The sequence below is a fragment of the Lepidochelys kempii genome, chromosome 1 (assembly GCF_965140285.1).
Source record: "Lepidochelys kempii isolate rLepKem1 chromosome 1, rLepKem1.hap1, whole genome shotgun sequence".
Lineage (NCBI taxonomy): Eukaryota > Metazoa > Chordata > Testudines > Cheloniidae > Lepidochelys > Lepidochelys kempii.
Window position 1 is genome coordinate 325,482,837 of NC_136380.1, and position 16,047 is coordinate 325,498,883.

Consider the following 16,047-nt stretch of genomic DNA (forward strand, 5'->3'; position numbering starts at 1 on the left):
TAATGATAGCATACATATGAGAATGGCTGGTTGATGTATTTTACCACAGATTTATTTCATAAGCATCTGTGAGTTATTGTCATGCGGTGGCTCACATACAATTGGAATTAGAATTTGGAAGTTCATGTACAACTATTAAACTGTTCTCCTTTTCTTCTGTGTTACACCTTATGGTATTTGAACCTGTTGCATTTAGAATACGTAATTGCTAAGTGACTCTGTCTACATCGTGTCTCTCAATGTGCAGCGGCAGTCAGAAACGCTAATAGAATGTTAGGAACCATTAGGAAAAGGATAGATAATAAGACAAAATATCATAAAGCCACTATATAAATCCATAGTACACCCAAACTTTGAATACTGCATGCAGTTCTGGTCGCCCTGTCTCAAAAAAGTTATATTAGAATTGTACCGGGTACAGAGAAGGGCAAAAAATATGATTAAGAGCATGGAACAGCTTCTGTATGAAGAGAGATTAAAAAGATTGGACTTTTCAGCTTGGAAAAGAGACAACAAAGGGGGGGTATGACAGAGGTTTATAAAATCATGAATGGTGTGGGAGAAAGTGAATAAGGAAGTGTTATTTACTCCTTCACATAACACAAGAACATGGGGTCACCAAATGAAATTAATATGCAGCAGGTTTATAGCAAACAAAAGGAAGTACTGCTTCACACAACTCATAGCCAACCTGTGGAACTTGTTGCCAGGGAACTATAACAGGGTTCAAAAAATAACTAGTAAGTTGTTGGAGGATAGGTCCGTCAATGGCTATTGGCCAAGAAGGTCAGAGATGCAACCCCATGCTCTGAGTGTCCCTAACAGTCTCTGATTGCCAGAAGCTGGGCGTGGACCACAAGGAATGGATCACTTGATGATTGCCTGTTCTCTTCATTCCCTTTGGGGCACCTGGCATTGGCCACTGTTGGAAGACAGGATACTGGGCTAGATGGACCACTGGCCTGACACAGTATGGCCGCCTTATACGTTTGTATTCAACACCTAAAATAAATATGCAAAATATGTCTCTTCACGTCTTAAATAGAGGAGTCTTTTGAAGGTCACACATTGGTTGATTTGAATATAATAATGCAGTTTGGCTAAAAAAATTAGGTTTTCTTATATCCAAAATCATGAAATCTTGAAGGTAGCTTGTAATTCTACAGCACTCCCTCCAGTGCTGAAGCATTATGGGGTGATGATCACTTAGGGTGAAATCTCAGACCCATTTAAGTCAATGATGAAATTCCTATTGACCTAATTGAGGCTGGGATTTTATGTATAGATGGGATTTTCAAAAGCATCTAGGGCAGTTTTTCTCAAACTGGGGTCTGCAAGGGTACTCCAGGGTCCGCGAGCCCAGCTGATTAACTCCTCCACCTCCCTCCCTCCATTCCTCCCTTCTTGCTCCCAGTGCCTCCTGCATGCTGAGGAACAGCTGTTCTGCAGTGTGCAAGAGGGCGGGGAGAGAAGTGGGGATGGGGTGTGCTCGGGGGGACAGAAAAAGGTGGGGAAGAAGAGGGGCAGGAAGAGGTGGGGTGGGGTCTTGGGGGAAGGGGTGGAGTGGGGGCAGGGCCTGGGGCTGAGCAGGGATTTGTGCACTTGGGGTCCGCAAACTTTTTAAAATCAAAATGGGGATCCTCAGGTTGCTAAAGTTTGAGAACCACTGGTCTAGGGAAATTAGGAGAACAAATGTCATTGAAAATCAACAGGACTTTGTGCTCATAAGTCCCTTCAGGCAACTTTGAAAATCCCACCCTTCAACGACAATGTAATTAAACATTATAAAAACAGAGCAAAATATAAACAAGTAAATGTATCATCATAAAAGTATTGGGGGAAGAGCAATCAAGACAAAAACTACTCTGAGAAAATGCTGGTGTTCTTTTAAATGGGGAAGATAGGTGCCCAGGATGAGCAAGCTACCTACCAAAAGTACCAGCCCAAAACATGATTCCCCGCTGATCCATAGAGTGAAAGTGGGGCCCTGCAGGGAAGATGATAATATTATACTGTCACCAACCAGGGCAAAGCTTTTGGAGGAGGTTTCTCTCCATTAAGGGCTTTTAAAGTCAACAGAACCTGCTTAAAACTAGTCTGCCCCTTTCTTTGCAACCAACAGAAAGAACACAAGGCAGTTGACCATGGCTACGGAAGCCTGTGGCCAAGCTTGCTATTGCATTTTGTTCCAGCTATAAGTATGGTAGAAGCCCTACTAAGATCTGAACTATGTGATGACATTTAACCTTATCTGAACAGTATTTCAGTAATTGTGCTAGCTGACTTTGTGCTGATAGTAGTTTTTCCTTGTCTGCATTTACGGCTAAGCCACCTTCAGGACTGGTTCAGCTAACAGGATTGTTGAAACCATGTTAAGCCATGGTTAAATTTCATATTGTAGACTAGGCCTAAGAAGAATTAAAACAGTTGAATTTTGTAATCCCAAAGGCATGTATTAGTGTTGCAGATTATCTGTGAGTAATTGTTTTTAGAAGAATTTGTAGCTCTTTTGCTTTGTAATGTAGAATTTATTGTATAATATTACTTGTGGGAAATTAATTCTGGTGCATCTTTACAAATGGTACATTTGCTGCCATTTCAATTTGTAATGACTGCAGCTGGTCTAGAGATCTGCTTTTTAAATATTACTGTAGTAGGGTTATCAGGTTCCTCACAGCTTGTTATCAAATCCTTAGTTCCTTCTGTTCACTATGGAGTGACTAAACACTTTAAACGCTGCACAATGGGAGTATGGCCAACTGGTAGCTATTAATGAACTATTTTTGTATATTCCTTCTTGTTTGTCTTCCTATGGCCTGGAGTAATTCCTGGGGACTGAGTTATTGGAATAAAATTTGTATTTTGTAAACTAGTTGATCCACATTCTTTTATTACAGTTTAAAAATTACACCCCTTCCTTCTCAGCAAGGTTTCCTATTACTTAATAAAGTATCAAGTCAGATCCAGTTCCTGTAGATCTTCCATTGACTTTAATGGAAGTTAAATTAAGCCTGTTGTAGACTCTGAACTGCTGCAGTCATGGGTCAAATTCTGATTCCACTTATACTGTGTAAACCTATTAACTCCACTGAAGCCAATGCAATCACACAAAGTATAATTACACTGGTGTAATAGAGATCAAAATCTGGCCCAGTACATTAAACCAAGCATTCTGAAACATTTTCATAGTGTGCACTATATCTTAATAGAGAAATTGTCTCAAGGATGACCTCCTTCCCGTTAGCACTGGCAAAGATCAGTTTGTGAACCTTAGTATTAGATTATTCACGAAACTGAGTTACAAGCTTAATTTGGTCCACCCTGGTAGTAAGTGCAAAAGTATGACCAGTCCACAAGGTTGTATTGTGTTGCAGGCACTGGTTTTCCTATTCATGCACGAATTCTTTAAATTTCCAACTAAGTCAGACAAACCTAGCACCAGCCAATCAGATTGCTGACTGACTGGCCCTGATTTGCCGATAAGTGTACAGTATAAAAAACAAAAGCAAAGCACCCAACCAACACAAGCTTGTTCATAAAAATACTTTGATATAATTTATTTTTTGGTTGGCAGAACTATAGCCCAATTATTTGAGCTAATCATTTTGCAATCTTTAATAAAATAGAGTCCTCTTCCTACTATTTTGTGTTTACATATAATAGCTTTTGTAATATTTTGATTAAATAGTTGGAGCCATACTGGTGTATTTTTATGGCATAATAGTCTATTTTCCATAGATATCTCCTCTTTGCCTTATAGTTTACATAGCATTCTCTCTTAACAAAATAATAACAATAATACTTACTTGTAAAGCAATTCATGGCCCTGATCCTGTAATCTGATCTTTCATGCTGATCCGTGTGCCTTTATGGGGCCACGTACATTATTATTAGCATTATTTGTATTACTAGAGTATTTAGGAACCCCAGTCATTGACCATGAGTCCGTTGTGCTTGGCACTGGACAAACACAGAACAAACAGATAGTCTCTGCACCAGGGATCTTACAGTCTGAGTAAGGGTCTGTCTGAGTGAATCAGATGACAGGATTGAGACCTTAGTATTCAAAGTATATAAACATTAACAAATTAATTAACAGTCCATTTTGTTGATATATACTGAGTTTCCTTTAAGGGACAGTATCCAGATCATAGTTTTATTAATTATTTTAATTTAGATATAAATCTTCATGTTTTGAAAGAATGTTTTATAAAAAACGATCTAGACTTATATAATCCACTTGTCCTGAATTCCAAGAAAGCTGATGTTTTTGAGCAAGCAAGTGAAGTAATTTAATAAGTGCTTTAAAATCCTCTTTTCTTCTTCTTTATGTGGGAGGGCATCTTAAACCTAGATTTTTTTTCCTTACATCTGATGGCATTTTTCATGAAACATTAATATATGCAGAGCATCCCTCCAACCGTCTTTCTGTAGCCTTCTCTTACAAATGAGATCTGTAATGTGTATCACATCTGATTTTTTGAAATGGAAAAAGAATTAATGAACAGATTTTTTTGTCCTTTATTAGATTTGAAGATGCTGAGTATAGGGCAATATTGGGTCTAATCCCTTAGAGACCAGGTTGTGTAGATTATATAAACAGGGTTTCTTCCCATTTCTTAAACATTTGGAAGATACACGTAAGTGACATATTTCTATATGAATATGATCCTGTTTCTGTTTTAGTGCTGCCTGCTACATGATATTCATTTAGCCCATAAAGCATCTAATTCTTTGATTGCTCCTTATTTACAAGTATCTTTACAACATATGCTGTAGGAATAAATTAATCTACTATTCCTGGTACAGAATTGTCATGGTAAAATGATGCATCACTATTTAACTTTTTTGTGCCACATAGTCTTAATTAGTTTTTGTAAGTTAGGACTGGTGTAAGTTATATAATGTGATGACATGACCTGTCTCATAATACTATAAATAAAACTAGAGATTTAGACAGGAGGGAACCTCTCTTTTGGTAGCATAAGTTATACATTTTGTAAGAAGTTACACAATTTTGTGCTCTCAGCAAGCTAAGGGTGAAATCTGACAGCGTTCTTCCATGACTGAATTCACTGTGCGCCATACACCTTACCATCATTATCCATATTACCGGAGGACCCATCGCTGTATGTCATGGTGCCCAGAGGCTACAGTTATAATTACATAATTTCCTTCAAGAAGGAGGAACAAAGCTGCCACCCCAAGTTTAGTTCCTAAGTTAAAAATTGCTGTGGCCCACAGGATAAACCATCCTGTTTTTTTAACTGTGTGCATCTTCAGGTAACCTCTGGGGCTAGGAGAAATGTTGGTGTTTTTGTCCAGGCTCCAAACATCACCTCCATTTTTCTCTCCCTGCCAACACTCTATCTGTTATGAGGATTGTAGGAGATGATAACTTGAGTTGTCCTCTGCACAAAGGAACTCCAGTATCTTGGGCTAAGCAAACTCAGAGACCTAATGCTAATGGGTTCAGATGCCACAGTGATGGGTTCAGTATAAGAACATGAACAAAATAAAATAAAATAAAATTTCACCCACTATTCAGTTATTACTGCGTTAACAGGAAGCATCCTCTATTTTACATGAATATTTTGTGTTTCATTCTTCTGAAGTGTGTTTTTCCCTCATCACCTCTGAGCCTTTGAACACCCATGCTTCTCATGTCGCATGTGCATCCACTGCCCCAAACACACAGCTCCTTAAGCATCAGGGAGTAGCCGTGTTAGTCTGTATCCACAAAAACGACGAGGAGTCTGGTGGCACCTTAAAGACTAACAGATTGATTTGGGCTTCTCTCACTCCACCAAAGGTCATTTTTAACAAACACATAGTTATTTTAACAACTCCCTCCTCCTCCTCCCTCCTATTTCCCTCCTCCTTGCCTCTCCCACTTCTCCTCATGGCATTTAAAATCTGAATGGGGACAACGCTGGACTCTTCCCAATCAGCGCTGCAACTATTGAAACTTATGTGTGTAGAGGGGGTCAACAGGTCACACTGGAAGTGCTGTTCAGAGATGCAGCCAGCAGCAGCTTTCTCGCTGCCTCTTCATTGTTCTCAAACCCAGTGCCAGCCACATGTGGAAGCAGCAGCCCTGTGTGATCCTCCTTGTGCACTTGTTGTAGGCGGTGGGTGGCTGGTCATTCTGTGGCGCACCAGTGGAGAGAGTGGGAATGAGGGCTGAGGCTGCGTAGAATGTTCAGGAAGTTGACCAAGTCCCAGCAGTCATCGTTAGTTTGGATCAAGAAGTGGAATAATTTGATCACCGGCTAACATGCCTGCAGCCTGCTTTCTGATTGGGAAGAGGGCTCGCTCTTCCTGTAGTAGCACATGAGAGCATAGACATTCTGGGAGGAGAGTCTAAGTGGCTGTTCAGAAGGTGTTGGTATGTAGTGACTCATTAGTATATGGTTACAAAAATGGAACACGCAGCATGTTGTGTAAAAGCGTATGAGCACCTCAGGGAGTTCTGCTGTGCTTGCTCACCGGCAGTTCTCTGGTCGTTTGACAGCTCTTACTGCAACCAAGTTATATGAGTCTCAGATACACTCTTAACACCCTTTTAACATAGCCTCAGTCTTGGTTGCTGTGCTCCTGTGCATGACCGGGAAAGGAACTTTCCCAAACTTAGTCCATTGGTTCCAGTAGGGGCATCTTGTGCCAGCCCTGCAGTGGGATGAAGGCACTGCCTGGTAGTCCAGCCACCATTTCCTTCTTATCTGTGTTCTGTAGAGGAGCTACCCCAGGTAGCTGTGGAGACTGACTACCCCAGGCTCCATGGTTACTCAGTTCAGTGCCTCATTTGCTCTCCCTCTATGTTCCACTCAGGCTGTCCTTTTACTGTGTGGTGCTTTCTTCTCCTCTATCTCCTCCCTCAAAAAGGTGTAATCTACTGAGGACCATGGCACCAGCCACATTAACTTCCATTGATAACCTCTACAATGCCTTATATGATGCTAAATTCCCAGAACTGGGATTTATCCTACTAATCCACAAATCTCTGTGGCAGCCCCAGAGACAGTGCCAGGCTGGGTCATACACTGATGGAGAATTTCAGAGGATGGTGTGTTGGGGTGTTTTAGTACATCCTGGCCAAAGAGCATGCCATGCTGCTTTTGAATGTAGTGAGCGACTGGAGGAGTGCCAGGTCTCTCAGAGATGATGACATTGCTCATGAAGTCGAACCACTGTATGTTCAGGAATTGATGCTGATGGTGCATATTGAATCCCGCTAGCCTCTCCAAGGTGCCTGTAAGAGAGTCCGGGTTTCTGACAGGTATAGCAGTACTGGTAGTATGCAGTTTCGGTAGATCCTGAATGTTGTACCAGCACAGAAACTTTTTTGTGTCCATAAGTGAGGCACAGACTTCATGCAGGAGGCAGCAAGACCTATTCGTCGGAGGACATCTGGTTTGCTGCAACTGTTCGCACTCTGCAGCGTAAGCAGATGAACACGTCAACACTGTCCATGGGGCTTGACCCACCCTGCGTTGAGGGTGCTAGTGGGCCAGCCCTGATGTTCTGGATCTTCGTCTTCTGCCATGAGACATTCAAGCCCACAGTACAAGCAGAATCTTGGAGACCTTGAAGGACAAAATTGAAGTTCCATGGCTTCTCCACAAGCAAGGCACCATAGTTTTGTTGGTGGCCACTTCTTGACCAATCTTTATTCCAGTGTGTGGAGTGGCAAGTTCTAACATTCAGTCAATAGCTCGATAGAGTGGTGCAGGGATGAGAATGCATCCCTGCCACACACCAGAGGTTGTGTAGAAATGCAGTGAAGGTTGTAAATGAGTGCGCACCCTTGTGCTGTTATGGGTGTGAAGATTGTGTAGCAGATTTAGCAGAACATCTGGGACACCAACTCCTTTCAGTGCAAGCCAAAGTACTGACCTGTTAACCAAATCAGAATTTCTCTGATGTCAGTATATGACATGTGAAGTGGGCAATTAAATTCTCAGTGCAGTTCAGCCAGAAGCCAGAGGGTAAGTGAAGCGTCCATTTTCGACTACCCAGCAGTGACACTTGATTGCTGTGGATGGTGATGACTGTTAAGGAGCAACTGCATGCTACCAAGAGGAATGTGAGCAAAGACCTTTAAGAGACTGGTAACCAATGATATCAGCCTGGAGTTGCCACACTTGTACAGGGGCACTGTGATACCATCTCTCCATGCTGAAGGTAGTCTGCCTGAAGCCCACACTTTTAAGAACAGTTGAAACAGGCCAGTGCTGACTGGTTCCAAGGCACCTTTGAGCAGCTTGTGTGGAATACCGTCAGGTCCAGTGGCATGTCCATCCCATAACTTTTGGATGGCCTTTCGTGCTTCCTTGAGTGATGGAAGATCAGTCCCTGGGTCTGCACTTATGTAGCTTGCCAGGTCACATAGCTCCGCACAGCGTTCAGCAGGTGTGTGGTTCAGCAAGCTTTCACAATATGTTTTCCATTGGTCCAGGACTTCATTTGAGGAGGGGCAGGGAGATATGTCTCGTTTCGTGATGGGAATATTAGAAGGCTGCTTATGGCTGCCAGCCAGGTGCATGATAGCTTTGCAGGCAAGACAAAGAATGTTGTGCTGTCGGCTGTCCTCTAGTTTATCGACCAGGGTGTTGATGTAGATCTCAGTCATGTTGTACCATGGCCCAGAAAAAGCGTTTCCACCATTTACTTCCATGGACATCTCCCTGCTTATGTGCTTCTTCCTTTTTTTTTCTAATGTATCAAAGTCCTCTTCAGAAAGCCCTTCCAATGACCATCCAAAGTAGATGGTTTCGGTGGTGGTGCTTGGTATATCATTATGTATACCACTCTAGGTGATTTCCACATTGTGAAGAGAATACTCAGGTCACGTATGTGATTTTCAGCAGCCTGTGTGTATTTCATGGCTTCAACAGGAAAGACGCTGGTACTGTTGGTAGACCTCTGGCCTGCAAGGAGTTCGAAAATGCAGAAAGAGCTGACCTGTGAGGTACTTTGACCAAACACAAACCTAGCTCGCTAGCAAGTCCCCCTCTTGGAAACCTAGCTCCTTCTGTAAAAGGCTCAGCAACTGAGTACAATAGCCTGCTCTGGTCTTTGATGCGTAAATAAAATGAAGTGCTGGACTCTCTCTGCAGCCCAGCAATCCACTTGGCAGGGCTTGAATCTCAAGCCTCTCAGGGGCTATAGTGCTGTGCTCAGATTCTCTTCCTTCCCTCCAGCAAGCTGAAAGTGCAGGACCCTAGGCTTCAGATCAGTCTCCTTCTCTCAATAGTGGTGAATTTTCTGCTTATTGCTGTCAGTATGGCTCACCCCATGCCCAATTTTTGACCTTCGTTGTGGGAGTTTAGGTTCATTGTTTAGCTTCTGTGTCTCTCTCAGGCGACCTAAGGCGGTATTTGCACAGCAGCTGGGAGGTGTGATTCCCAGTGGGGGTAGACATACACGTCTCAAGCTAGCTCAAGCAGATCTGGCACCTGAAAATAGCTGTGCTGGGGCTGTGGCATGGGCGGTGGCTCAGGCTGGTTACTCGAGTATCTACCCAGGGGCCAGCACATGCGACAATGGCCACATGACTATTTTTAGGTGCTAGCTCAAGCAAAGCTAGTTGATTGTATGTATATCTACACTGGGAATCACTCCTCCCAGCTGCTCTGTAGACATACCCTATATGAGTTAATACCCTGCTCCTGGGTGCTGATTTCCCTCAGGTTTGGTTTTGTGCCTTTCTCTGCAGCACTCTCACTCTCTCAGCATGGGCTTGCTATACTTCCTCTGGCTTGCCTGCCACAGTGCTCCTCTCTTAGCCTGGGCCGGTGGGTCTCCACTACTGCAGCACCATGGAGATAATTCAAAACCTCTTCTCATCTCTCTGCCTGTTGTCTACTGCCTGCCTCTGAGAGATAACGGGCTCTCATCCCTGCTCCTTCCTGCATGGGCATACCTCCTGTGAAACTGCATATTCCTGCCTTCTCTGATGCTCGGATTAATCCACTGTCTAAGCACCCTTCTCCCGCTGTGCACCAAGACCCAGCTTCCAACTTGTTGGGGGAGCATCTGACTGTGGAGGTGGCTATTGCATCGTAGGGATGGGGAGAACTTCCCTGGCAGGAAGCTCACATCTGAGCTTTCCTATTTAGACTTTCTGAATTCCTTAGGCAAAGATTTTCAACGAGTGCTGAAGTGGGGCTTCTGAACACGTTTAGACACCCACATAAGTGACCTAATCTATAAAAATGCCAAGCATCCAGCAGCTCCCATCAACTTTAAGGGCCTTTATATTTGAAAATGTTGGCTTCAGCCTCTGAGTTGTTGATCTCCTTCAGGGAGCATGTGAGGTGTGTAATTTTGGGAGAGCACCTGAGCTCAAGAAATGTGGCCTTCATTCCCCAGGATACTGTATCGCATCTCGCACTTTCCAGATGTCTTTGTTATCCCTTAAATCTCCCCTGTATTCTCAGTTTATGAATGTGAGGTTTGAAAACAGTAGTTCCCTTCTTCTATATCAGCTGTCACTGATGCAATTATTATGTAAGGAATATTTCTTTGAATTAGTTTTTGTGACTCCGGTAGAGTTGCTATTCTCACTGCATTTGTTACACAAGCCATAGTTGGATTTAGCCTTCCTTTCCATTCAGGCCAGAGTCCAACAGAACAGAATCCAACCTTTCCTAGGGAGGTGGTGAATATGACACAGCTGCTTTTGTGATCCATCCTTTCTGCTAGCTCAGAGAAAATTCATGTACAACATCTATAGCACCTTACAAGTTTCCAAAGCACTGTTCAAACATTGATGAATTTAGCCTCTTGTTACAACTACAAATATGGAAATAGTTTGTCCCTATTTAGCAGATGGAGAGGCAAAGGTACTCAGGGCTAGAGCCACAAAAGGGACTTAAGTGTTGCAATACCTAATGCCTCATTAAAGAACATTGGGCCAGAGGAAAAAAAATGACACTGTAGGCAAGTGGTTAGCGCCCCCACCTGGGATGTGGGCGATTCAGGTTCAAGCCCTATTAGTTATACAAAATGGAAGAGCTTTAGCAGAAGAGATCCCACCTCAGAACACCAGGGATAAAACCTTTTTGGTATCTGTTAATTATGAAAACAGCTCCTTCAGTTTCTACCCCGCTGTTGTCTTGTTATGCTAAGAGGGTTAAACTCCATAATTTTTCAGCTCCCAGTTACGAACATTTCTTCCAAGGAAAATCAGTCAGGACAGGACAACGGTGATGTTTTTGGCTCTTATGAACATAGTGGTGATTCTATCTTGGTCTTCCTGAAATTTCCAAACTCCTTTCTCAGGAACTGGTGTTTCACTTTCAACCTTGCCTCAAGTTCATACTGTGTAAATAGCAGTGAATGCATTAGTGTATTTTCCATCACATCATACCACACAAGACAATTTCAGTGTTACACTGTATTACTGTAGTTGCTTATATGCTCACTGCTCATGCCAATTCAGGCACCCTGGTATTGCAAGTTGCTATGTGTTATACATATAACTCATATAATGATTCACATAACAATGCTTTTATATATACATTGATTTTCACATTCCATGTACATGCAAAGTTCTGACTCAACTCACATGTTCAACTCTTAGTGGAGAGCATCTCTGCAGAGTTTGATATCTGCCTGGTTAGATTACATAAGAACGGCCAGACTGGGTCACACCAAAGGTCCATCTAGCCCCATATCCTGTCTTCCGACAGTGGCCAATGCCAGGTGCCCAGGGGGAATGAACAGAACAGGTAATCATAAAGTGATCCATCCCCTGTCGCCCATTCTCAGCTTCTGGCAAACAGAGGCTAGGGACACAATTCCGGCCCACGCTGGCTACTAGTCATTAATGGACCTATCCTCCGTGAACTTATCTAGTTCTTTTTTGAACCCAGTTATACTTTTGGCCTTCACAACATCCTCCGGCAAACAGTTCTACAAATTGACTGTGCGTTGTGTGAAGGAATACTTCCTTTTGTTTGTTTTAAACCTGCTGCCTATTAATTTCATTTGGTGACCCCTAGCTCTTGTGTTATGAGGAGGAGTAAATAACACTTCCTTATTTACTTTCTCTGTACCAATAGAATTTAAAGCTAGAAGGGCTTTAATATGATTATCTAGTCTGACCTTCTGCATAACCAGGTTGTAGAATTTCACCAAGCAATTCCTGCATCCAGTCCTTGACTTCTGATTAATTTAGAGCATCTCTTTTAGAAATACATCCTCTTTTGATTGAAATACGTCAAAGGATGGAGAATCTACCACATCCCTGGATAATTTGTTCCAATGGTTAATTGCCTTCATCGTTTTATTTCTACCCTGAATGTGTCACTTCAGCTTCCAACTAATGGATCACATTATGCCTTTGCTCAGTTAAAGAGCCCTCTACTTTCAGAAATGTCAGTACTAGGGCCGTCAAGCGATTAAAAAAATTAATCGCAATTAATCAAATTAAAAAATTAATAGTGATTTATTGCATGATTAATCTTGCAGTTAAACAATAGAATACCATTTATTTAAATGTTTTTAATGTTTTCTACGTTTTCAAATATATTGATTTCAATTACAATGTAAAATACAAAGGGTAGTGCTCACTTTATATTTTGATTACAAATATTTGCACTGTGAAAAACAAAAGAAATAGTATTTTTCAATTCACCTAATTCAACTACTGTAGTGCAATCTCTTTATCATGAAAGTTGAACTTACAAATATAGAATTATGTACAAAAAAAGCCACCTACATTCAAAAATAAAACAATGTAAAACTTTAGAGCCTACAAGTCCACTCAGTCCTACTTCTTATTCAGCCAGTTGCTCAGACAAATAAGTTTGGTTGCAATTTGCTGGAGATAATGCTGCCCACTTCTTGTTATAATGTCACCTGAAAGTGAGAACAGGCGTTTGCATGACACTGTTGTAGCCGGCGTCGCAAGATATTTACATGCCAGATGTACTAACAAGTCATATGCCCTTGATGCTTCAACCACCATTCCATGCGTCCATGCTGAGGACGGGTCCTGCTCGATAACGATCCAAATCAATGAGGACCGATACATGTTCATTTTCTTCATCTGAGTCAGATGCCACCAGCAAGATGATTTTCTTTTTTGGTGGTTTGGGTTCTATAGTTTCCGCATCAGAGCGTTGCTCTTTTAAGACATCAGAAAGCATGCTCCACACCTCATTCCTCTCAGATTTTGGAAGGCACTTCAGATTCTTGAATCTTGGGTCGAGTGCTGTGGCTATCTTTAGAAATTTCACATTGGTATTGTCTTTGCATTTTATCAAATTTGCAGTGAAAGTGTTCTTAAAATGAACATGTGCTGGATCATCATCTGAGACTGCTATTACATGAAATATATGGCAGAATGCGGGTAAAACAGAGCAGGAGACATACAATTCTCCCCCTAGAGTTCAGTCACAAATTTAATTAAAGTTGGCCAATGATGGCCAACGACGCATGAAGCGGCATATGAATCTTTAGCGCATCTGGCACGTAAATAACTTGCAACACCAGTGCCATGCAAACGCCTGTTCTCACTTTCAGGTGACATTTTAAGTAAGAAGCAGGCAGCGTTATCTCCTGGAAATGTAAACAAACTTCTTTGTCTTAGTGATTGGCTGAACGAGAAATAGGACTGAGTGGATTTGTAGGGCTCTAAAGTTTTACATTGTTTTGGTTTTGAGTGCAGTTATGTAACAAAAACCCTACATTTGTAAGTTGCATTTGCATGATAAAGAGATTGGTACTCCAGTACTTGTATGAGGTGAATTGAAAGATACTATTTCCTTTATCATTTTTACAGTGCAAATATTTGTAATAAAAAATAAAGTGAGCACTGTATCTGTACAGTTGTAATTGCAATCGATATATATAATAAATTTAAATTGGTATTCTATTGTTTAACAGTGTGATTAATTTTTAAAATTGCGATTAATTTTTTTGAGTTAATCGCGTGAGTTCCTACGATTAATTGACATCCCAGGTCAGTACTTATAGGATGTGAAGCCTTCTACGCCCTCAACATCACGATCAGCGACACTAAAAGTGGGCTTTGAAACCATTATAGCCCATTTTAGTCCTCAGTAGGATTTCCCTCGTGTTCAATACGATTCCTCTCCCTTTGAGCCTTTAGACAAGTTCCCTCTAAAATGGATCACCCTAAAGGATGCTATGAGTGTAGTGACTTCGGCTATGAGGCTTGAGGAACTACGTTTCCCCATCCTCCTCAGAGCTTCTCTCCCTCCTCCCTGACAAATAGTAGTTCTATCTTCTAGACTTATTACAAGTGAACAAGCAATTCCATTATCAGTGAGCCTATTTTTCTCTCAGCCTCTTGCCCTGCCCCAGCTGTTTCAGAATAGAAAGCTGTATTCCTTGGGTATTAAGTGCATTCTAAAAAAATTTTGTTATTCTAATTATTTGTTTTGAGGGATGCTAAAAAGAAAATACAGCTGCTAAGCCTGTCCTCCAAGAGATGAATAAAGGACGTTGTTGCCGAGTTTACCAACAGGCCAGCCTTCCTCATCCCCTGAGGCAGTTGTATTTCTTGGGCAAGGAGGGCAAAGCCATTTGCTTCTGAAATAAGGCAGCCAAGCACTCATTCATAAAGCTTGACCTGCTGACTGCTCCACCTGCGTTTGGACAGAATTTTGCTAGTAGCACTATCAAGTCAAGTGTTCATGCTGTAACCAACTGGCCTGGAGTTTATTCCTACTAAATCAGAGAAAAGAAATGTGTAACAAGGGAAAATTATTTACTAGTAACTGTTTGTCATGTCCTCTTCCCTAATCCACCCTCTGAGGAAGGGGACTGCTGGTTATTTTTCTAAGTTTTTCTACCTTTTTGCTATGGTAAAGTCTAACGGAAAGGGAAGATCAGACTGGAGCTTAGAGGGAAATTCTCAACTTTATTGCTAGAGGATAGTTGGCAGTATTGTGCCATCTGTCTCTCTTGGGGAATAGAAAAGGAGGAGTCTGACAGTAAGCTGAATTACTGGTAAATTCTTAACTAAGTAGTGTTAATTTTCTTGTTTAACAGTAAAAATCAAAATCTATTTTATTTTAAAAACTAGGGGATGCCATTTCATAATAATAAACCGCCTTTGATAACTCAAGCACACAGGACCCAATTCTGTCATCAGAGATGCTCTAATTCAACCACATTATTGGGTGATAACTATGGCTTGTGTTAGTCAGGTCAGACTACATAAATCATAATGGTCTCTTCTGACCTTAATCTATACGCTTACCCTGGCAACATGCATGACTGCTGTATAAGAAGAATCCAGTAGAAATGCACACATACAGGTGAAAATGTGTTATTCTGATCAGTAAGAGCAGTATTTCCCAAAAGGTGGAGCAGAGAGGAGCCACCTACAGCCCTCTCGATTTTTTTCTAGAGTCTTTCATGAAAAAGAAAAAGTTAACTGTTCTGGTTGTGAAAAACACATTCACTTCGTGCCTGCCTGAGTTGACAGATAGCTGGAGGCAATCACTGGGAGGCAGAAATGGCCACTAACTTTGAAAGGAGACAAAGTAGATCTTCATAAAATGGGTGTGGGAGGATGAGACTGTGAAGATACATAAATGAAAATGTCTACTATCACACAGTACTGGAGGATTGGTTGTGACTAATTTCCTGATTTTTGAGAGGGGAGGGGCTTAGTTTCCAACAGTTTGGGAAAACATTGCTTGAGCGAGAGAGCAGAGGAGATTGTTCAGTGTTTAGGCAGTCAAGTACCTTTTTTACTATGCTCCGTTCTAGCTTGCAAATCTACTCTGGATCCTGCTATCTAGCTCAGGGGTGGGCAAACCTTTTGCCCTGAGGGCCCCATTGGGGTTCCAAAACTGTATGGAGGGCCAGTTAGGGAAGGCTGTGCCCTCCCCCCATCCCCTCCCACCTGACTGCCCCCCTCAGAACCTCTGACCCATCCAACCCCCCTGCTCCTTGTCCTCTGACCGCCCTCCCGGAACCCCCCGTCCCCTATCCACACTGCTGACCCCTGACAGGACTCCCATGCCTATCCAAACCCCCCCCCCCCGCCCGTTCCCTGTCCCC

At 42.1% G+C, this 16,047-nt stretch overlaps 1 protein-coding gene across 3 annotated transcripts in view; it reads left to right on the plus strand.

Annotated features, from left to right (window-relative positions):
- Window positions 1–16,047, plus strand: part of COG5 (component of oligomeric golgi complex 5) — a 307,484-nt gene that overhangs the window by 290,819 nt on the left and 618 nt on the right. The gene's annotated exons all lie outside the window — the stretch shown is intronic.